Source organism: Balaenoptera musculus, chromosome 13, assembly GCF_009873245.2.
Source record: "Balaenoptera musculus isolate JJ_BM4_2016_0621 chromosome 13, mBalMus1.pri.v3, whole genome shotgun sequence".
Lineage (NCBI taxonomy): Eukaryota > Metazoa > Chordata > Mammalia > Artiodactyla > Balaenopteridae > Balaenoptera > Balaenoptera musculus.
This window is the reverse complement of record NC_045797.1, coordinates 28,273,821-28,296,806: the sequence shown is the minus strand read 5'-3', so window position 1 is coordinate 28,296,806 and position 22,986 is coordinate 28,273,821. Positions and strand designations below refer to the sequence as shown.

The following is a 22,986-nucleotide window of genomic DNA, read 5'->3' as shown; positions in this document are numbered from 1 at the left end:
TGCAAATGTGAAAAATCTTTTAATGAGATACATTTTCATTTTAAAAAAATTAAAAGGAGGTGTACAAAGTTATAGGAAAAAAGGCATATTGTTAAGTGAAGGTATAAAGAGGGAAAGAAAATAAGAGGTATAAAGGTATAAAGAGGGAAAGAAAAAACCCCTCACTTAAATATCCAACATTCCTTCACACTCTCATACACACTAAAATCGATGAGGTGTGGCAATTGTTTTTAAACCAATATTAATTTCTCAAAAGTATCCTATAGTTTTACATTTCTAATAATCTTCATATTATAATGAAATAAAATTGCCAAAGTAGAAAAAGGAGGGATTCCACTAATTTCAAAATGTTTTCTATGCTGCTTGAAGGCTGGTCTTAAAATTAACTGCCGCTTAGATGGGGGGAGAAAAAACATGTTTAAATCAACTTAAAAATTATCTGGTACATTCATATTTGGCTGAGGAAAACAAAATATAAATTTTATAAAGAGCATAGAACCCTAATTAGAATAAAATGGGAGAGTCAGAGTTAGAAGGGGCTTTGAGGTATCAAAATGACTGCCTTACAGCCAGAGAAAAGTACTCTGGTTTTTCAGAGTTCAAGGCCTTGAGAGAGAAGAGGGAAGTGAATGAAACTCAGAAAGGTTAAAAGGTTATAGGGAGGGGGAAGGGTAAGCTGGGACGAAGTGAGAGAGTGGCATGGACATATATACACTACCAAACGTAAAATAGATAGCTAGTGGGAAGCAGCCGCATAGCACAGGGAGATCAGCTCGGTGCTTTGTGACCACCTAGAGCGGTGGGATAGGGAGGGTGGAAGGGAGATGCAAGAGGGAGGGGATATGGGGATATATGTATACGTATAGCTGACTCACTTTGTTATACAGCAGCAACTAACACACCATTGTAAAGCAATTATACTCCAATAAAGATGTTAAAAAAATAAATAAATTAAAAAAATAAAAGGTTATAGGTGAAGTTGGCTGGTGAGGACCTGGAAAAGCTTGACTTATGTGTTCGTCTCACTCTTTTTTTTTTTTTTTGCCCCTACTTGCATGTAGGGTTCCCAGGATACAGGACTTTTAAGTTTTAACACTGGTGTGGTACAAAAACGTTGCCTGCTATTTCAGTAAACAAGAATGTTGCCTGCCATTCTGGTAAACAATGAATGTTACCCACCATCAAGCCACCAACCATTGCATCCACCCTAGACAGTGTGCCCTGAAGAGATTTCAGGATGAAGAAAAACAGGATACTGGCCCTAGACAGTTAAGATGCATATCAAAGGAATAATTTCTGTGAGTCCAGACTCTTGCATCTTTCCATACCTAGACAAGCACTAAAATCATTAATTTGAGATGTCTGCTTTTTGTGATTAGCTATAATCTATTGATGTTTGACTCCATGTTTGTTTGTTTGTTTCCAGCAAAAAATTCCTATATACCCTGACTCCTCCCTTTACCTCTTTGGAACAATTCTATCTGAGAGGTGTCTCCCGGGCTTTAGTTCTCAGTAAGGTCACCAAATAAAACATAACTCTCAAAAAAAAAAAAAAAAGACTGCCTGAGTCTGTAATCTGTATATCTAGACAGGACATTTGAGAATTTATCAAAAGCAAGCTGTGGGAAACAGAATATAAAAGTAATTCTTCTGAATCTTTGCAAATTGTCCGTAGAACAAGAATAATTTTCAAAGGAGATGAGCAAGGTAAAATTTATTTCAGAAAATCAAAACTAGTACAATATCTGGGAAACAGGTAAAATAGCAATTCTTCGAGGAAAAGTTAATTTGCTCAAATAAGAGAACGTTGAAAAGGTAGTGGGCAAAATTTTAACCAGAGGTTCCTGGTTAGTATCATATACTATTGCTCCCAGAGAAGTTCCAGGTCAGACAGTGGATAAGAGAGCATCACCAGCCTTCACTGAATGGATTAAGGGTTTGGTTTTTGGCCAAAATGTCAGGTAAGAAAGAAAAGTCAGTCCTCTGGAGCCCAAAGTATGTTGGGCACTTGTTTATATCTTAAGATCATGTCAGGTCACATGTGGTTTTTGTGGGATTACAAAAATAAGAGCTGCTGTTGCTGTATTAATATAATGGTTTCCTGGTATCTGGGTCCCTGGAGCAACAGATAAGGAATATGCTAGACTACAAAGTGTGGCTCTGGGGAAGCTAAAACCTTCTTGCATCACTTCACAGTGGCTCCACTAAGCTAATTACAGAGAAGAGTTGATGGACTCCACAGGGACTCCATTGGAGGCTCTGCTGGTCAGAGAAAGGTCAGCCAGAACATAAGGAAGTAAGTACTAAGGAGAGAGCTATCAAGGAGACAGAAAAAGGGAGGGAGGACTGGTGGGAGGGAAAAGTTCCTTGGAGATTCAGCTGACTATACTTGTATAAGTGTACTTGTATGAACACGTGATCATAAAAAATAGTTACCTTTAACTATCTAGGGTATAATTCTGTGATGTAAATTTTTCTTTGTTTTTACATATTTTAAATAGGTGACTCACTATATCTCCTACCTCAAGAAGGGCAGAGAAAAGTACGGTCTAACTAACCTATTCTGAGTTTCCGTGTGAGAAATATGATTAAAACTGATAATAACAAAGTCTGATAGCAAATGCCAAACCAGTACTCTAAACAGATTTATAAATTGTTTTCAAAGTTTAATTCTCCTAACTCCTTTTGCTCTAAAAGACAACTGAAAACTAGGACAGATAGACATAGCTTTTTAATTAGTAAGGGATTAATCCCCTATAAGCTAGGAAATGGCCACAAGCATGAAGAACTTTCATGATGATGCTGAGTAAATAAGCCAATCAGTCTCCATCTGGCTGTCCCTTGTACTGTACCACTGAGAGGAAATGAGGGTTCAGGTACTGGCAGTGACTGGTGTCAATGACAATATACATTCCCCTGGAGAGAGTAGCTGTCTTATGTGGAATAAACCTAGAAAACTGGAGAAGCTGATTTCTATGCCTTGCCTAACGTATCTAACATATAAGAAAAATCTGTAAACAGTTTAATGAAATTAATTGGTTGAATCTAGCAAAGCAAATTAGAAAACAATTTTATTCGAGATTTAAAAGAAGGAGATGACATAAATTCCTACCATGTCATGGAGTCCAGGAGGCCACTGGGTACTGTTCTTTGTTTAAGGAAATAATATTTTAAATGTGGATAAGAATACTTTAGCTGTATTCACCAAATTAAACAGAGTATCTTTTGCATTGCAGAGGAAGAAGGTTAAGGAAAGCCAAGACCATAACAAGTGACAGAACAATGTCATGCCACATGGCATTGGACTTTCCCTTAATATTCCACAAATAATCACCAAAAACATAGCACAAGATGTCCTAGGACTTGCGTTTACAACCTAGAATCCTAAAGCTGAAAGGAGCATTTGTAATTACTGAGGACTTTCACAGAAGAAAAAATTAAAAAGCAAAAAAGGTAAGTTAGTGAACCAGATAGAACCTAATCCCTCTAAATCTGTCTTTCTATTATTTCAATATGCATCCCTGATCTAGAATGTCTAAAAGCAAATATTCACTCTACATGTTCCATTTATATATATATATATATATATATACACACACACACACACACACACACACACACACACATATGTATATATGTGTGTATCTGTGTCTTTTTCATTTAGTTAGAGAATAAAATCATAAAAATATATAGATCTGTGTAACGCCACAATGTTCCTCTGAAGTTCCCAAATGCTTTGCAATTTTGCAAAATAAGGGCCAATTTCATAATAGATCTTTTAAAACTATAGTGAAAAGAAGCCTCTCCCAATTAGCAATCAGCAGTGCTTCTGTGCATCTGTAAGAAAACTGAGGATCTGCCATGAAAGGCGTGGGTTTCCTGAGAGATGAGAAAGACTTGTGTTCTGAAGTAGTAACTTTGTATCCTTGATATTTTTACTCTGCTTTCAAGGACTTAATCTTATCCATGTGTTTGTTCAGCACTGATTATTCTGCTGTACGAACAGAGACTCAGAGCTAAGCTATCTGAAATTTTACATTGAGAAGGATTCTGTAGGGCATTTAACGTAACGGTGAAAATCAATTCTCTAGAAAAGCACTGTCCAAATAGAAGTGTGAGCTGCATGTGTAATTTTAGAATTTTTAGTAGACCGGTTAAGAAAACAAAAATTAATTTTAAAATTAGTAATAGTATATCTTGTTTTACCCAATATACCTAAAATATATTAATTTCAACATAAAATTAGTATTTTAAAATTTTTTCATGAGGTTTTTTTCAAAATCCAGGATGTATTTTACACTTAGAGCACAACTCATTTCTGAGCTGCATGTCAAATGCTCTAACAGCCACTTGTGGCGGGTAACTATAGTACTGGACAGCACAGCTTTAGATGATGTTGACTGTAAAGAATGAAAACTAAAACGAAATGTGAAAAGAATGATTTCAGACTTTGAAATGACAAGGAAAGAGCACTCCCCAAATTCATAACAATATGAATTCCATTTTTACATTGGCTATGAAATTAGGATTGAAGCAAATGTTCCTGATACCACACAATGTCTTCTATTCAGCCCATATTTTAAAAATAGGTCAACCTCTGAGAGAGCTATATACTTTGTATGCTCTTCACTGTGCCTGTCAATAAACTTTTATATTACCTCTCTATTAATTCTTATGCTAGTATTCTTACCTTTCTTCTCTTCATCCCATTTTCTTTTCTTATATCTAATTTATTATTGTTTTCAACTTATCCTACTGAAACTGGTCTCAAATCATTTTTGGAATGATTCGGGCATAATTTTTAAAAAATAATAATAGTTGAGCAGCATATGTTTCTGGACAAAGCTCTCTGGCTCTCAATTTCCCCAGCAAGTGATACCAGTAGCAATCCTGATCTATAACTGCAAAATGTTTTGTAAGTATACAATACAAAACAAATGCTGACTCATTAAAAGGAAAAGTATCAAGACACTGCCAGTGCTCTTGAACAGGGTGGAGGTATGTCACACAAAGCTATGAAAAATACTGAAAGAGAAATGATTAAGGTAGGTTCCACATAGGATGTTTCCCAAGCTAAAAGAGCTAGATTTTTTTAAAAGTCAATTATGATTCTTTCTAAACTGAAAGCAGATAGTTAATGCTTCTTTGGTATACATTTCGTGGATAGTCTCACAATTTGCCAGGAAAACTGAGTCTCATAGTCTAAGCTGATGGATGTCCACAGAAAATGGATATATCATAAGCTAAGGTAACTGGGATTCCAATCCTTTCTAGAATTTACTTATGTGACCTTGTGCCAATCATATAAGTTTTTAGTGCCAGATGTCTCCTCTGTAAAATGAAATTAAGAATATTTCACTTGCTTAAAGCTATGCGACTGAATCAAATATACTCTTGAGGTCTATTACATAACAAGGAATATATCTGGTCTTTGGTCCCAGCTCCTGACATAGAGGAGCTATGGACTTTTACAGAAGAAAAAATTAAAAAGCAAAAAAGGTAACTCAGTGAACCAGATAGAACCTAATCCCTCTAAATCTATTATTTCAAGGGTATTTCAAATACCCTTGAAAGGTACTGAGCAATAGGAAAGTTCCTGAGCAATTCACAATGAGCTCCTTTTGACCATACCTAAGTTTATGCTGAAATGACTCCTGTGGGCCCTTACGTAGTTTTAAGGGAGGGGCTGGACAAGCCAGAAAGACCAAGCCTGTGACCAGAGGTTTGAAACTTTCAGCCCCACCCCCAATCTCCAGGGAGGGGAGGGGAAGGTGATTGATTTCAATCATGTGGCCAATTATTTATTCAATCATGCCTATGTAAAGAAACCCCCATATAAAAACTCTGGACACTGAAGCTCAGTGGATCAGGAATTCCTGATGGGTGAACATGCTGATGTGCTGGAAGGTTCACATGCCTGGAATCCTTAAGGACAGGTCATGGAAACTCTGTTCTGCCCCCCTCCTCCCCAGGATCCTGTCCTATGCATCTCTTCCATTTGGCTGTTGCTGAGTTACAGCTTTTATAATAAAACTGTAATCATAAGTACGGCATTTTTGGTGAGTTATGTGAGTTTTTCTAGTGAATTACTGTACTGAAAGGGGATGTGATGAGCCCCAAATCTGTAGTCAGCTAGGAAGAAGTGCGAGTGGCTTGAGGTCACCTGTGGCTTGTGGCTGATGCCTGAAGAGGGACAGTCTTGTGGGACTGACCCCTTACCCTGTGGAGTCTGCACTAACTCCAGGTAGTTAGTGTTAGAACTGGATTAAATTGCGGAACACCCAGTTGGTGTTGGAAAACTGTTGTTGGAACACAAGGTCCAATCCCGATCAAGCAAATTACAACTTGATATTGAGTCCATTTTAATATCTAGGTTATAGCCAGATGTGTCCCAGCATAATTAATGTGAAATTTACTGGAATTGGATACAGTAAAATAATAATATGCTTTTTTTTTGCCTACATGGTCACTTCTTAAATGAATCAAAAAATTTAAAGATATTACACTAAAGCAAGTCTTCATTATGAGAGATCATTTTTGATATGGCAAAATAAAAAGTTCTGTACATCTTGCCCAGAGAAAGATATTTTCTATATTCTCTAGCTTTGCTTCATATAATTATTCTAGTATTAGTTGGGAATTCCACCCCCTCAATGGAATTATAATATAGTAAAGTATTAAAACAATGATCCACATCCATGTTAAATGTTTGTGAGGCGGCTTCCCTGGTGGCGCAGCGGTTGAGAATCTGCCTGCCGATGCAGGGGACACGGGTTCGAGCCCTGGTCTGGGAAGATCCCACATGCCACGGAGCAACTAGGCCCGTGAGCCACAATTACTGAGCCTGCGCGTCTGGAGCCTGTGCTCCACAACAAGAGAGGCCGCGATAGTGAGAGGCCCGCGCACCGTGATGAAGAGTGGCTCCCCCGCTTGCCGCAACTGGAGAAAGCCCTCGCACAGAAACGAAGACCCCACACAGCAAAAATAAATAAATAAATAAAATTAAAAAAAAAAAAAAAAAAATGTTTGTGAAAGATCAATATGAACATAAATACTGGTCTGCCATTATGGTTACACAGACTAATGAATTTACTTTCAGAGGTCAAGATCTAAACTTAGGATCTATCTTACTAGAGAATATAAACTTTGCCACTAAGAGCTCAGTTTGGGGTGTGTTTTCCCTTTTCTTTTTTTCCCCTAAAACAAACAAAAACAAAAGAAGGAGAAAAAGAGAATCTCTGTCAGTGAAACCTGAGACCTTAAGCTGATAGTTACAAGATCAGGGAATTGACTGCAGACACAACAGGAACGCTAGAGGAAGCATTAGGCATTTTTAACTCCTAGGCGCTGGTAAGAGAGGGGGAGATTAGTGTTTTAAGAGAATTTAGGTTAGTTGGAGAAAAAGGAAATGAAAATAGTTGTTTCTTAAGGTACCTAAGCAACTTCTTTCCATGATAAACTGGTGCTTTTAAAGGAATATCTTAACTACTAGGAAGTATAGGAGATAAATGAGCATCTCAAGTATTAAAAGCGCTCTTGTCTTTAAAATGTTTAAAAGCCCTCAAAAATGCTTTTCTACAGAAGAGTACAGAACCTCATCCTTTTCCCTGGTTAATTGCCTGGGCAGGAGCTGATGCTACACCTTGTTTCCATCCATTGACAGGCAGACAGCTGACAAAGAGATTCCTGTGAGTCAGAGGGGAAGGGCAGGCCTTAAGCCATGTGACTGCTGGGATGTGGTGAAAAACTGAGGAGTCTTGAATTTTTCAGAAAGGCACATCATTCAGGAAGAAAGGGCAGAGAAAGACAAAAAGAAGAGAAAGATTACCAGGCAAATTTTACTGATACCCACAAAGAAAATAAAGTGTTATTTTTCTCCTATTCTTGGTTGCATCATATAAAATATTTGGTGTCATTTACAGTTAAACAGTCCCAATTATTAGGCTTAAGAGAGGCAATTAAATAAACAAGCTTTTCTTTCCTCTCTTTCCATGTCAATTTCTGAGTCTTTTACAAGCACTGATTCAGCTTCTTTATCTTCCATTCATTCCTCAACTCTCAGCAATCTGGTCTATCACCCTACTTCCATTAAAAGTACTCTCTAAAATCTGCTTTGGATCCACTAACAGTGATTGTATCTCCACATTTCCTTCTGGCTACCCCACTTCATTTCACCCTATTCTCTAGTCATAATGAACTAGTTTTAGTTCCCTAATATGCCATGTTCTTTATTTCCTCCCAGAATTTATACAAATACTTGCCTTTGTCAGAACACCCTTCCCAACCTACCTCATCCTACTCGAATGGCTAATCCCTAGCCATGTAGTCCAATGGGATGCCCTAGTCCAAACCACTCACGTATAACAAATGAGTAAAAAGATTTTGAAAGAGATTAAGTGTGTTGTCCAAATTCACAGCTACTTAGTGATCAAACAATGACAAAGACATAGGCCTCAATTCACCCATACAAGTGTACATTATCCCACCAGAGACCCCACCATACACCACCTTCTCCTCCCAGGAAAGGAGTAGAAAATAGAAGTAAAATATAGATCAACCATCATTATAGAACATTATAGGTAAGACTTTAACAATTCTATAAATTGACTCACTAGTTTCTGAAAACTTCAGCTTTTCTAAATGCAAGTGTTGGCAATGATATTTTCCTCACATTTTCTAAATTCCAATCTTAGAAACATGAAATTGGGAATGCTAAGGGGATTTTGTGGTCTCTCTCTCCTCTCTCTCTCTCTCTCTCTCTCCCTCTCTCTCTCGTACACACACACACGCACATAAAAGGGAGGAAGAGAGAAAGGATAAATTTCTAAAATTTGTAATACAAAAAGTAAACTAGATAGATGATTTAATTAAAACAACAGAACTCAAATCAGAATTGTTAACTGCTGAAATATTAGAGCAGGTAATAATGGAAAGGACTGAAATTTATTTCTTTTAAAATGTCTCATAAAAATTAGGACTTTAGTCAGTTTTTTGAGATGTATAAGGTACTGTTCCACCTAAAGGCAGCAGATGGCTAGAATGTTACAGGAATTTCTTGTAGGCCTGAGTAGAAGTCTGTCAACTTTCAACTATTATAATAATTTTTAAATAGACATGGTATTTAATATGATTTCCTGGTTTATACCCTATAAAATGGCCCAGTTAAAATAAATAGTTTACTGGCCTCAGCCTCAAAGACATGAAGTGAGGGCCAAAGAAAATATAAGATGTATAAAATGTCCCAGTGTAAACACTTGGAGACAAGAGCAGTGAATGCATCAGATATTCCTGGGAGAGTCTGGCTTACTACAAACATTAGGATTTTAGCCTATGTGAGTAAAAGGGAGGTGCAAATGGCTTGATGGAATAAGGTAGCGGGGCTAAAGAAATAATTTTCAGCTGACGTGATGTTTGTAGCTAGCTGATACAGCAGAAAGAGATGGCCATATGCTGCTCTGGTGCTAATGGTGAGGCGAGGTCTCTGGTTTGCAATGATTAAGACAAGCTATCGTTTCAATGGGCTCATTTCTCCATGAAAATGCTTCTGGGTGTTTTCAAGCAAATCATGAGGATTAATGAAAATTTTTAAATAATTGTTTTATAAAGTTTCTAATAAAGGAATAGTAAAAAGGCTTTGGAGATTATGAAATTGTTATAACATACTCCTTTAACTTTAGGAAGTCTTTTTACCGAGTCTGGAACCAGGGTTAAGTAATAGGAAAACAGCAATAACCACAATATATTTTTAAACTTTTTCTTCTTTGAAATGGCATTTCTTAATCTTTCTAAGTCCCTGAAACTTCCAAAGTGTGTAAGGTCTCAAAGTTGAGAAAAAATAAGGAATGAAACCTGAAACAGCTAAAATAGAAAATGTAGGAAAAGAGGGAAGGAGCACCAAGTTTGGAATATCACTTAAAAAAAAAATCTGTTCCTCTCCTTTTCAAAATTATACAGCAGGAAAATGGACTTTTGGAAACTACCAGTTGTTTAAGTTAAATTTCCTGCTACCACCTCCAACCCCCCCCCCCCACCAAAATATCCCTTGAAATAAAGCTAGGAAGAAAAATCTAAACAGTTTCTAAGAGGAATCAGTCACTGTCCTTATTTAGAGCTGGGATAAGTACCGCATTTACTGAACAGCCAAACAGAATTTAGGGTATTGGGAGGTTTGCCACAGATAAAGAAGCTTAACTGGGTATTATGATTCTTCACGTAGCAGGTCCTTGTACTTGCTCATCACTTAAATGCCTCACAAACAATCCAAGGTAACATTTGCTACCAGAAAAAGTACTTTGTCTCTGTTGGCCGATCTCTGGAAGCCAATAGCAGGGTTTGACAGTGATATATAACAAGGTGAGAGCAGCATGATCTATCTCCATTCGCTTGACAAGGATGGCATCTTAGGCCATGGTGAGGAAGAGCAGGTTGCCTGCCTTCACTGCTCAGGTTGGCAGCACCTACTATCAAATGACTGGGTGTCTGGCAATGGGTTCAGAGAGACAATGACCACCTTATCTCCTGGAATTCAAAGAACTTCAGCTCATAAACCAAAATAACTGCTGAGTGGGCACTACTCACTGACCCATGTCTGAGAAAAGTCCTTCCAGAGGGTACAGGGTCCATCATCCACAGTCAAAGAGAAGTGACATGGCCATTTAAATGGCACGGAAGCCCTCTGTTTGGGCTTTTCATGGCTAAGAAAGGCACATCATAATAACATAGCATAATAGCATAGCACCTAGCATAGCACCTAGCATGACAACAGCAAACAAAGCAGGGCTTTGTACTGCCTATTTTTGACAGAAGGAAGATAGCTGCAGTTTGTTTTCTTCCCACACCTGAGAATCCAAGCTCAATCCTGCTTTTTTTTTTTTTTTAAGTAATTTATTTATTTATTTATTTATTTATTTATTTATTTTTTTGGCTGTATTGGGTCTTCGTTGCAGTGCGTGGGCTTCTCATTGTCGTGGCTTCTCTTGTTGCAGAGCACGGGCTCTAGGCGTGAGGGCTTCAGTAGTTGTGGCTCACGGGCTCTCGAGTGCAGGCTCAGTAGCTGTGGCGCATGGGCTTAGTTGCTCCACGGCATGTGGGATCTTCCTGGAGCAGGGATTGAACCCGTGTCCCCTGCATTGGCAGGCAGATTCTTAACCACTGCGCCACTAGGGAAGCCCTCAATCCTGCTTTTAAAAAGAACTGGTAAGGGCCTGGGAAGTGGGAGAGAGACAAAGCCATACAGTCCAGAAGTTTCTGGGGAAGCTTTTGCATAGATTGACTGAGAGCTGTGTGCCTGAGAAAGTACCAGACTATGGCCTCTATTTTCATCCTACAAATTCCCACTGCACTTGAGTTTTAAATCTGGTTTCTTGTATAGAATATCTACAGTGTTCCAGGTCTTGCAGAGAAAACAAGGAATGAAGAGAATGAATGAAATGTTGATAACTATAACTATATATAATATATATACATACATAATTGCCAACTTAATGATTCTCCCTTGCAAATTTGTAAGTTTCACTGCAAATATTGAATCAATATGAGAATTAGAAACAAGAATACAGAACATAACTGAGAAAAGGGGAAAACAAATGATAAAATAAATAAAGAAGGATGTGCTCTAACAAAGACTGGCTACCCAAATCCCTGTATCTATTTCCAGTAGAGAATGAAAGCATTTTTGTACAGAAGAAACAAAAAATCTTTTTTCTGATTCCATTAACCAGTCAATCAACCAAAAGACAAAATTCATTAGCCATAGAGCTTGTCTCATAGAACAAGTGATCGTCTCCATCACATTAAAGCAATCATAACTAATTATCCTTAGATTTTCACATGTGCAGAACACTGCAAATTATAGGAAGCAAGTTTATTTTTCTGCATACAAACTCGAAGTCTATCATCAATCTTTTTACCTTAATGTTTCTCAGATGGAAGAAGGCAGAACGGGAAAGCTTGTTTTAAAATTATAATTCAGAAAGATGAGGCTGAGGATAGATGCTAAGGGATCTGAAATCAATGATACTGAAACACACAAAATGTCCTTCAGTAGTCTACAACAGGAAATTTGCATCTTCAGGCATTACATATCCTCAAACGAAGGAAGCATCTGTTGTTTTGATATAACCTAGGGAGATGAGCTTTAAAATTTTACTGGGCTCAAACTTTTTCCATTTGTCTCTCTTCAAACCCCATATTCTTAAAATGGCTCTCTTTTTAAGACTTGCAGAGGTACAATTAAGATAATTAAGGTACAGTTTGAAAAGTGTCGTTCTGATAAAATATAAAATATATACTTTAATGGGAAAGGAAGTATTTAAACTCGAAACTTTTCACAAGAATCCCACAGTATGTAATGATACCAGTTGCTACATCAATGTAACATTTCTAAGATTGAAGTAAATCTCACAGAAAGCCCATGTGTCTTCTTTAAATCTATCTGTCATATCAGTACTATATTAGTACTCATGTCCTAATAACTAAGTTTCCAAAAGAAATGTATTCATACTCTTTAGACTCTTCTGAAATTCAGGACTGCTTAAGTAACACGTTTCATCATGGCAACCCTGATCTTATCCACAACCACACTGACATTTCTACAGGATACTATAGTGCTTTAGGTCTTCACTAGACAGCTTGCTTTCTTCCTAAACTAATATTATCCAAAAGTAAATACCATAAAGCAGATTCGGAGAACAATTATATAGAAAGTTTCTTTGAGAAAAAAAATTACCGACCCTATTCCAATGTTCATTAAATTTATGTGCCCCTGATGGCAATCACTCAAAGCCTGCTTTCTGCTTCTATATACTCTAAGTCCCTGATGAACATGTTATCATACATAACTATAATTAAAACTATAATAAACATATTTAATATTTACTAGTGGTTACAAATATATGTGTATTAGGATCTGTAAAGCATTTCATATGCATTATCTCATTTAATTCTTAAAACAACTTTCCATACACATGAAAATATCCACACTATCTTCCCTCCCATGATAAACTGTAATGTCTTAGAACTAAATGGAAACTCAGAAATCATCTAGCCAAGTGTTCCCATAATATAAATGAGAAGCCCAAAGCCCAAACAGGTTTGATGAATTCCCAAGATCACACAGAAAGTTGGTGGCAAAACTGAGGTTATAATACAACTTTCCTTCCAGCTTAGTACTCTTTCTGATGATGATAATGACACTTGACAATGAGGATGGCAGCTAGCAGTTACTGAGCATTTGTTATGTGTTACTCACTTAATCATCTCAACAAGTCTGTGAGATAGTATAATTGTAACTTCATTTTATAAATAAAGATACTGAGGTTAAGAAGAGGAATAAAGTATGCCCAAACTACTAAATACAATATATAATAACAAAAATCAGAGATGATAGAAACAGATTGGTTTCAAAGGTCAATCTGTTTTTATTACCTCTGATTTTAATTATTATATATTATACAGATGATATATTGAGAATTGACTGTTGGTGGCAAGAATGGCTTGATAATCCATAGAAGTTGGTGGTAGGATATGTGTACTCAAGTTGCCAATTGTACATCCTCCTAAGAGAGTATTCCTTAGGATTCCAACTACATCCCTGGTTGTCTTGCTATTCATATCACATGACTTCCATCCCAAGCCACTTCCTACTTCTACTCCCTTCCATCTTCAGAGCTGACCAAAAAGATCCAGAAACTTAGGTAGTTGCTAACTGAGTCATTTTTATTCATTCAACAAATATTTATTAAGCAAGTACCATATGTCAGGCACTGTGCTAGAGGCTAAGGAGACAGGAGTGTGCAGACATGATCTGCTGTTTACCTTTTTCTTGGATCCTATGAAATCCATATATTCAAAATAAGTCCTCCTCTTTTCTTGAACTGTTTTGAATAAATTTTTGTTCCTTGCAAATAAACATAATTTAATTAAGACAGATTATTAGGGATTGAGCTGGCAAAACAAAGACTTTAGAGGAAATGTATTATATTTGGAACTTGTTAACAGGTGATGGCAGGGAAAAGGGCATTAAGGCATCCTTTCATTTCCCAGGATGAGAAGTCAACAGTCTATGGAATGTGGCAGCCAAGCTCATAATTAAGGTATTATCTTAAGTCACCCGGGAACAAGTTCCCATTGAGGGTGAAACTCTGGAGGACTAGGTTGTCCTGCCATTGCTCAATTTAAAGAAACTGAAGAATATGGAAAGCTTTCATGTGAAAGCTTTTAATAACACTGGGCAACTTACAATGAAAATGGGGCACTCTGGTCCTCGCTAGAATGCATAGCTCAAAAATCCAAGAAAACACAGAACCATCGTGAGGCACTACTATAATAATCCCCTTCTGTCTGCAGCTGGATAGCTGGGTGAGCTGAAAATCAAGAGCACAAACTGATCTATGAACTGATACACCAGCTGTCTTCATACTTTTACCATATTTCCTTGATAAATGCAAGGGTGCTAAGCGAAATTGTGAAACCTTGATCCCTCAGCCTTCTCCAGAATGCTTTCTATTGTATCTCCCTTGCCAGAGAAGGGTAGCACTCTGCCCTACTCTATCCCTCATTGAATCTTGTCCTGTGACTAGGACCTAAACACAACATGGGCTCAAGGGTGATATGCAAAATAAGAGTAGGGGAGAAAAGAATTATACTCAGAAGGGAATGTAAGAGTTTTCTAAGGAATCGCAAGAAAAAAAAAAAAAAACAAACCTGTGTGGATACACATTTTGTACTAGTTATTCAAGAATGACTAAACATAATTTTGAATGACAAATTAATTACTATTGGGCATCTCATTGGAGAGGCTTGATTTAATGTACGAGCTGGTAGTCACTTTAACAGTTTGTTTGGTAGGCTGATGCAGTTTGGGTTTAGTACTGGCTTAGTTATTAAGGACCAAAACTCCTTTTGTAAAATGTAAACTTCAAAGGCTGCAAGAGAAGAATGATAGTAAGACCTGTCACAGTTGTTTCCCTTATGCTTCTGACCAGGGTCCTGAGGACTCACTTCTCTTCTGTCTCCCTCACATCAGGAAGAGATTGGTAAAGGAATGCCTGAAGGCTTAAGACAGACTCTTGTGGGGAGTGACCAATGGTGGATAATTAACTATATGGACGTGGAGAGTCAAGGATAGCTGGGCTCAAGTAATGGAGAAAATAAAAATAAGTGAATACAGTTACCCCAAATAGCGGGTGTTTGGGCCTGGTACTTAAGGTTCAGAGAGATGGCTTTACAAAGATTCCTTAGTTCAGAAGCCCCAGTGCAAAATCATAAGCAAGCCTGTTAAGGTTTGCCCGATTAAGATCTGCTAAAACATCTCACACCTGAGTCAGAGGAGAGCCTGCTATACCACACAAGGGAACTTGCAGCCATTTCTTTTAGTGAATATATACTAAGAGATGGAAAATTCAAACTTTTCAGTCCTGGACTATTAGATCCTGACTTTTTTTTTTAGCCTTGAGCTAAAACTACTTCTCTAGGGATGCAGAAAGCAATCTGATCTTTCAGTTAGAGTGGGGTCTATGGAGTTAAGTGACAAATGGTGTTCTGCTAATATTTTATATCATAGCAGGCTCAGTGAGATCATGAATCTACTCTAAAGTTGTTTCATTAAATCCTGAGTTTAGGCGGATTCTCCACATTGGTTTCCTGACCTGTAAAGTAAGGGCTATTATGGTAAGAAGGGTGAAATGGAAGGCTTTGGAGTCCTTGTTCCCAAGCTCAGATTAACTTGACCATCAAAGAACTGAGAATTTGGCAAGATGCATTCTATTACCTTTCTGTACAGGGACTCGGTCTATTCTGTGCAAAAGGCGATGGGCCCTGCGAAAAGATGGATTACACTAAATTTTAAAAGATGCAATTGCTGCTGCATTTCCTCACAACCAAATGTCCCCTGGATTTGGATTAATTTATTATATTTTTAATATGCCAATCTTTTGAATAATATAGGAACCTGAGAAGACAACTAAAAACTGAAATATTTAACATTATAAACCATATAACAATGGAAGTGGGAAAGAAAACAAGACAAAAACACATGAAAGCATATGTATAAAGAAATGATAACTGCAATAAATAAAATTTCCATGGCTGTTTACAAATGATTTTATGCATAGTATCTTATTTGACTTCATAACAATACTGTGAGAAAACTATAGCAGGGATTAATATTTCTAGTTCACTGATGGACTCAGGGAGGGTAGATGAGTTGATTTATTCACTCCAATGGCTTGAACTATGAAGCATAAATATGCTGAAGCTTCCAAATCATCTCCATCATGGATTACTGCAACAGCCTTATAACTGATCTCTGAGGCCCCTGATAAACTGCAGAGTTCCTTCCAAAAGCACAAATCTAATCAAGTCACTCTCCTATTTAACGTCAGTGGTTTCCCATTTTTTCTCAAGCTTCCAGCATGGTACTTTGCATGTAGTACCATGCAAAGTAGGGGTAGGGGCTCCACATATATTTGTTGAATAAATGAACAGATTACTGAATTAGCGCTGTTAACAAGTAGGTGAGCTGGAATATGAACCTAGACCTCCTTATTTTTAGAATATACAAAGAAAAAGGTTTGGAAATTCCAAATCCAGACACAGACTGAACATCCTAGTACATGAATGCTACAGTAGCCCAGGTCTGATCAAGGAGGTAAGTATTAGGTCATCAAGACCTGCTAGTATTTAAAATCCAGTTTCTGTGTCGGGATCCAGTGTTCCAATACCCAAAACCAAATATAAGATATACGAACATATGGAGATATAAGAAGAAATTCATATAGAGCAGAAATACCCAGAGGTCACTGTCAATTTTTAAAGGGAAAGGAATATTTTCTTCATATCTCCTAAATCCTAATAATCTTCACCATAAAGGTACTTGGTTTGATTAGCCTGTCAGTAAGAATCAACAACACTCCTATTAGATAGTGGCATCCAAAGCAGTAGTTACCATCTCTAGTAAACATCTGAGCTAACTAATTGATTTCTTGCAAAAGCATAGGCTGAGAATTAGAACATCATCAGTTCTGGATGATAACTTTCAGAAAAACTACAGAAGTTCAACAGATAACTACAAAAAGCAAAACTTACATTGAATAAAAGGGCATCTCCAAACCTAACTGATTCACAAACTACAGACAAAGGTCTGCGTGGTCTGCAAAAGACCTTCTGAGAGTTGCTGGATATTTATTACTGCTGTTGTTGCTGCTGCTGATAATGATAACAACAGGAGAAGCTACTCCTTATTGCATATTTAATGTTTTGCCAGCCATGAAATAAACCCTTTTATGCATTATCTCATTTAATTCTGACCCCATTCCTGTAATATTAGGTTCTATTATTATTCCTATTTCATAAATGGGGCTGTGAGAGGTTAAATAATTTATATATGGTCACACTAAAAAGAAGTGGTGACTTGAACATCTGATTGAGCTGACTCTCAAATCTGTGTTCTTAATGACTACACTATACTAGCTGATTATCTCAGGCTTGCATGCATATAATTCCTGTATGTATTTGGGATCTAACAAAGTGGCATCCCAGGCCTCAGAGTCAAACACTCAAGATACATTCACATTCTATCTTGTCCAAAGTTTTATTTCTTTCAGGACCTATACACAGTTCTTCCAATGACTCACAGACAATAGCAAAAATACCTCACGTACACACCACTGGGTAGAAAGATGTAAGTGTTAATTATCTTGTCATTTGGGGCTGCTTTTATACGCCTCTGTATAGTTATGTGAATCTTATGTACCGTTTCTTTAAGATTTTTTATAGACCACTGAGCATGTAAAGAAGAAAATGAGGGGGATGGTATAGCAAAAGACATAGAATTCTTTCTTTTAAATTAAAATAAATGTCCATGGAAAGTTTTTTGACAGACAAATTAATGCCAATCAGAAATGAAACATTAAATTCTAAATCAATGAACCTTGGTGGCTCTAAATATATGGGGAAAAAATTTCAGTGGTAATATGGTTATTAGAGGCACTGCCATGCCTCACAAATGTTAGCGTCAAGCTGATCCTAAGTCTGAAAGGCTATTACAAATATTGAATGGCTTTTCAGGCAAGACACTGGCTCTCTGGAACCCCTCTGCCATAGTTAACAAACTATTTTCATAGTTTCCATCTTTCCATTAAATGATCTCTCTACCTCTTAGTCTTAACTGAAAGCTGGCTCTCTGCTAAGGATACCAATTCGCCTATAGTTCTCTAAAATAGAAGCTGTTCATTCTTCTACAAAAAATGTACTTCAGGATCCGGCTATAAGATGGGCATTTTCCTTATTCATTGGTGCTTCTCTCAGACCATTACTCCTCTTCCTCAAGGCCCATATATTGTAGCTTATTACCCTCCATCCCTCTTTACCTTTCAGCTCTATCAAAAATGCAGTCATTTTGATCGAGTTATTCCCAATCATTCATCAGGCTTTGCTGTTCAACCATTGGTATTGGTTGGTCACCTACCCCAAAGCCTTTTTCTCCCTTTTATTTATATCAGAATGAGGTTCTACTATTCCTCAAGACTCAGAAAATGATGACTTCGTATTCAACATTAAGAATCAATCTTGACTGCTTTAGCCAATCATTATGTTTTCATTCTCCTGGGAAGTAATTGGTTAAGACAGAGCCATGTAAAACAATTCTGGCTAACTAGATGCAAGGAATCCAGTGGATGGCTTCTAGAAACAATTCTGTGGCTGCTGGATGTTATCATGTCTGGATGTAATCCCTGGAATTGTACTTATTTCTTCTTTTTTTTTTAAATCTCAGATCCCAGTTTTTTTTTTTTTTAATTAATTTATTTATTTATTTTTGGCTGTGTTGGGTTCTGGCTGCTGTGCGCGGGCTCTCTCAAGTAGAGGTGAGCGGGGGCTACTCTTCATTGTGGTGCACGGGCCTCTCACTGCGGTGGCCTCTCTTGCTGCGGACCACAGGCTCCAGGTGCATGGGCTTCAGCAGTTGTGGCACACAGGCCCAGCAGCTGTGGCTCGCCGGCTCTAGAGTGCAGGCTCAGCAGCCGCGGCACACGGGCCCAGCTGCTCCGCGGCATGTGGGATCTTCCCGGACCAAGGCTCGAGCCCGTGTCCCCTGCAATGGCAGGCGGACTCCCAACCACTGCGCCACCAGGGAAGCCCTGGAATTGTACTTATTTCTGAATGATGAGATCATAATTTTTTTGTACTTTTTTCCCCAAAAATTTCCACAAAGAGCAGGTATTACTTCTATAAAAAATAAAATTAAAAAAGAAAAACCTTGGGCTTCCCTCATGGCGCAGTGGTTAAGAACCGGCCAGCCAAGGCAGGGGACACGGGTTCGAGCGCTGGTCCAGGAAGATTCCCACATACTGCAGAGCAACTAAGCCCGTGCACCACAACTACTGAGCCTGAGCTCTAGAGCCCATGGGCCACAACTACTGAAGCCCGTGTGCCTAAAGCCCGTGCTCTACAACAAGACAAGCCACCTCAATGAGAAGCCCGCGCACCGCAACAAAGAGTAGCCCCCACTCACCGCAACTAGAGAAAGCCCGCGCGCAGCAACGAAGACCCAATGCAGCCAAAAATATATAAATAAAATAAATTTATAAAAAAAGAAAAACCTTGAAAAGATATTCATTTAATTCCATGATGGAATTCACTTAATTCCATGATGGAATTCACTTAATTTCATGATGGAGTAATAGGAAGAAGACATCTTCCCACTGGAAAAAAAAAAGAAAAACTGGAAAAAGCATCTGAAAGAATGGTTTTAGATATTAGACAACAATCAGTGCAGGGCTGTGATCCCTGAAAGAAAGAAAACAAACCAGGTGAGCATATCTAGCAGCAGTTTCCGGGGTGTGATACATAGCGGACAAAGGGAAGGAACACAAACACAGCATGGCAGTCTGAGTTGAAAAGTCAGAGATCATAGTCCAGAATGCCAAGGCAGCTAGTATTTGCAGGGCCAATGACTAGATGGAGGGAGCTGCAAAAGGAAAACTACAAAAGACTCCCACTGAATATCTGGCTGAGTACTAATCTGTGCATGTATGAGAAGAAACTACCCAAGGCTGGGGAAAGAATCACCAGAGAGGAATAGGCAGAATAATTTGTGGAGCTCTTACAGAGCTGGGCATACTTTGGGTTTCCATCAGCCAGAGTTGAAAGATCTTCAGATACCTGGGGCACGGCCTAGAATCCTTCAAAATGGCATTGCTTTAGATTTGGGATTTAAATAGGACCTAGACGAAAGGCTGCTCTAGACCCAATATAAACGAAAAAGCAAACCTTGAAAGGATCCAGCCAAGTACAGTAAATCCAGGTCAGAACAAAACCTAGCACTATTTAAAGGAATGCAACAAAATACAGTACCAACAGCATAAAATTTTAAATGTTACGTATCAGAGCTCCTCCATGTGGTCTCTCCAAGTGAGCTGGTTTAGGCTTCCTCACAGCATGGAGGCTTCAGGGTAGTGGGACTTTTTATACAGCAGCTAACTAAGGAGACGGAGGCTGCACTGTCTTTTATGATCCAGCCACAGAAGTTACAAAGGCCACTTCTGCCACATTCTATTGGTTACAATCAAGTCACAAGCTTGCCCAGATTCAAGAGAAGGGAAATTAGAGGTTGATTCTTTTTTTTTTCAATTAAATAATTTTGAATATGCATACAATACTGTGCATTTCCCTCTAATAGATGTCAGTTCTTAATAAGGTAGTGTCAAGATTCTAGGAAAAGAGATATTGTGGTAGACATCTTTGAACAATGTAATCTGCACTGTAGAGCTGGGTTGACATCTAGTATAATTTCCTTTCAACTTGAAAAACTACCTTTTAAATGTGTTGTGGTATAGATCTTCTGGTGACAAATTTTCTCAACTTCTGTTTATTTGAAAATGTCTATATTTTACCGTTATGTTTGAAGGATATTTTTCACAAGATAAAGAGTTTTCAGGTTAAGGTTAACAGGCATTTTTTTTTTTCTTTCTTTCAGGATTTTAAAGATGTTCCTCTACTGCCTTCTGGTTTGCACTGTTTCTGATAAGAAATAAGCAGTAATTCTTATCATTGCTCTTTATTATGTAATGTGTCTTTTCTTCTGCTATTAAGATTTTCTCTTTTATTGCTGTTATTTTTAGCAATCTGACCATAATGTGCCTGGGTGTGGCTATATGTTTATCTTGCTAAAGATTTGTTGAGCTTTTTGAATCAGTGAGTTAATACTTTTTTTAATCAAACTTGGAAAAAATTTCCTCTAGTCATGCATTATATCCATTTTTTCCTTTAAGTTATTGAATATATTTATATTCAGTTTTTTAAAGGCCCTGTCCACTATTTTCAACATTTGTATAATCAGTGGGTTTATTTCTATTGTTCATTTTTTCTTCTGTTATGGGTCATATTTTCCTACTTCTTTGTATGTCGAATTTTAGTTTTTTGATGTGAAATTGTAGATGCTATATGGTTGAGAATCTGAAAACTTTTTCATGTTCCTCTTCCTTCAAAGATTGTTGAGTGTTTTGGCAGGCAGTTATTTTACTGGCAGATTACCTTTATCTTGTCAAGTCTTATTAGACTTTATTAGGGTGGCTCAAGATTAGCTCTTACTCTAGAGCTTGAATAGCATTCTAATGCCTAACCTTCTGGGGTATTACTGAATGCACAATATGTTAAGGTGGTCTCTCCGCTCTGGTTGGTCAGAATTCCAGTGTTTCCTAGCACTCTGGGACCACTGGCATTCCTATTCAGCTCACAGATCCTCAGTGGCTATTCTCCGCTAAGTCTCCCAGAGTTTCACACCACACATGGCAACTTGGTTTTTGATCAAAGACTCAAGGGCTCTCCAATGCAGATTTCTGGAGCAACTTCTTTAAACAACTCCTTGCTCTCAGGTACCTTTCTCCACAAACCTAAGCTGCCTCAACAGCCCTATAAGCCAATTTCTGGGGGGGGTTTCTGTGCAAAACACTGCTTTTTATTCGGGCTCTACTTTCCTGTGCTGTGTTTGGATAGTGCCCCCAGACAGAAAACAAGAGTAAATGTCAAACTTACCTTGTACATGTCCCCTCTGAAGGATCATAGCCTTGTGCTGCTGTCTAATGCATGAAAAAAGTTGTTTCATACAGTTTATCCAGTTTTATAGCTGTTTATGGCAGAAGGGTGACCTTGATACCTGTTACTCTGTGATGGCTGGAACTGGAAGTCTTAATTAATTAATTAATTAATTAATTAAAAATAGCATAGCCAATTAAGCCTTAATTTCCAGCCATCAAAAGTCAACCAAGCGGGAGAATTCCCTGGCAGTACAGTGGTTAGGACTCCGTGCTTCCACTGCAGGGGGCCCAGGTTCAATCCCTGGTCAGAGAACTAAGATCCTGCAAGCTGTGTGGTGTGGCCAGAAAAAAAAAAAAAAAAGTCAACCAAGGGAAACCAATAAACAGTAAAAAAATTAAAAGGTGGGGCAGAAGTATTAGCAGACTCATGTAATTTTCCACTATTTTAATTTTCCTAGAATCAGAAAAAAGTTGCCAGGAGTCATATTTTTGTTCATTTTCATTTCTCACTGATGGCACAATGAACACCGCAACACTCTTCATTTGTTCCTTCTTCCTTGCTAACCAGAGCCTGATTTTGTGTTTAATTCCAAGTAGACAATTCATGATCAATCAACTATGTCAATAATGATGCTCCTCTTTCTCTTTGCCACATACTCAATCTCCCAGTCTCCCTGAGAGCTGGAGGCAACCACACAACTATATTTTGACCAATGAGACACACAGGGAAGTTTGTTACGGGTTTACTGAAAAGATTTTAATTTTTTTAATAAAAAAATAGGTGATGCTGGCACCTCCCTCCTGCACTGAATGTGAGTCCCTCCTGACTATAATATGTATGAGGAGGAAAATTCTAAGTATGACAGAAGAGAGGGAACAAAAGAGCCTGGGTCCTTGATCACATCACTGAGCAACTAAATTAATACAGCAACTCACTGCCTCTGAGAAAAAT

General features: G+C 37.9%; 1 protein-coding gene across 2 annotated transcripts in view; it reads right to left on the bottom strand.

The window, feature by feature from the left end:
• The window catches only part of EXOC6B (exocyst complex component 6B), a 714,846-nt gene that overhangs the window by 175,125 nt on the left and 516,735 nt on the right, over positions 1-22,986 (bottom strand). The window lies entirely within an intron of this gene.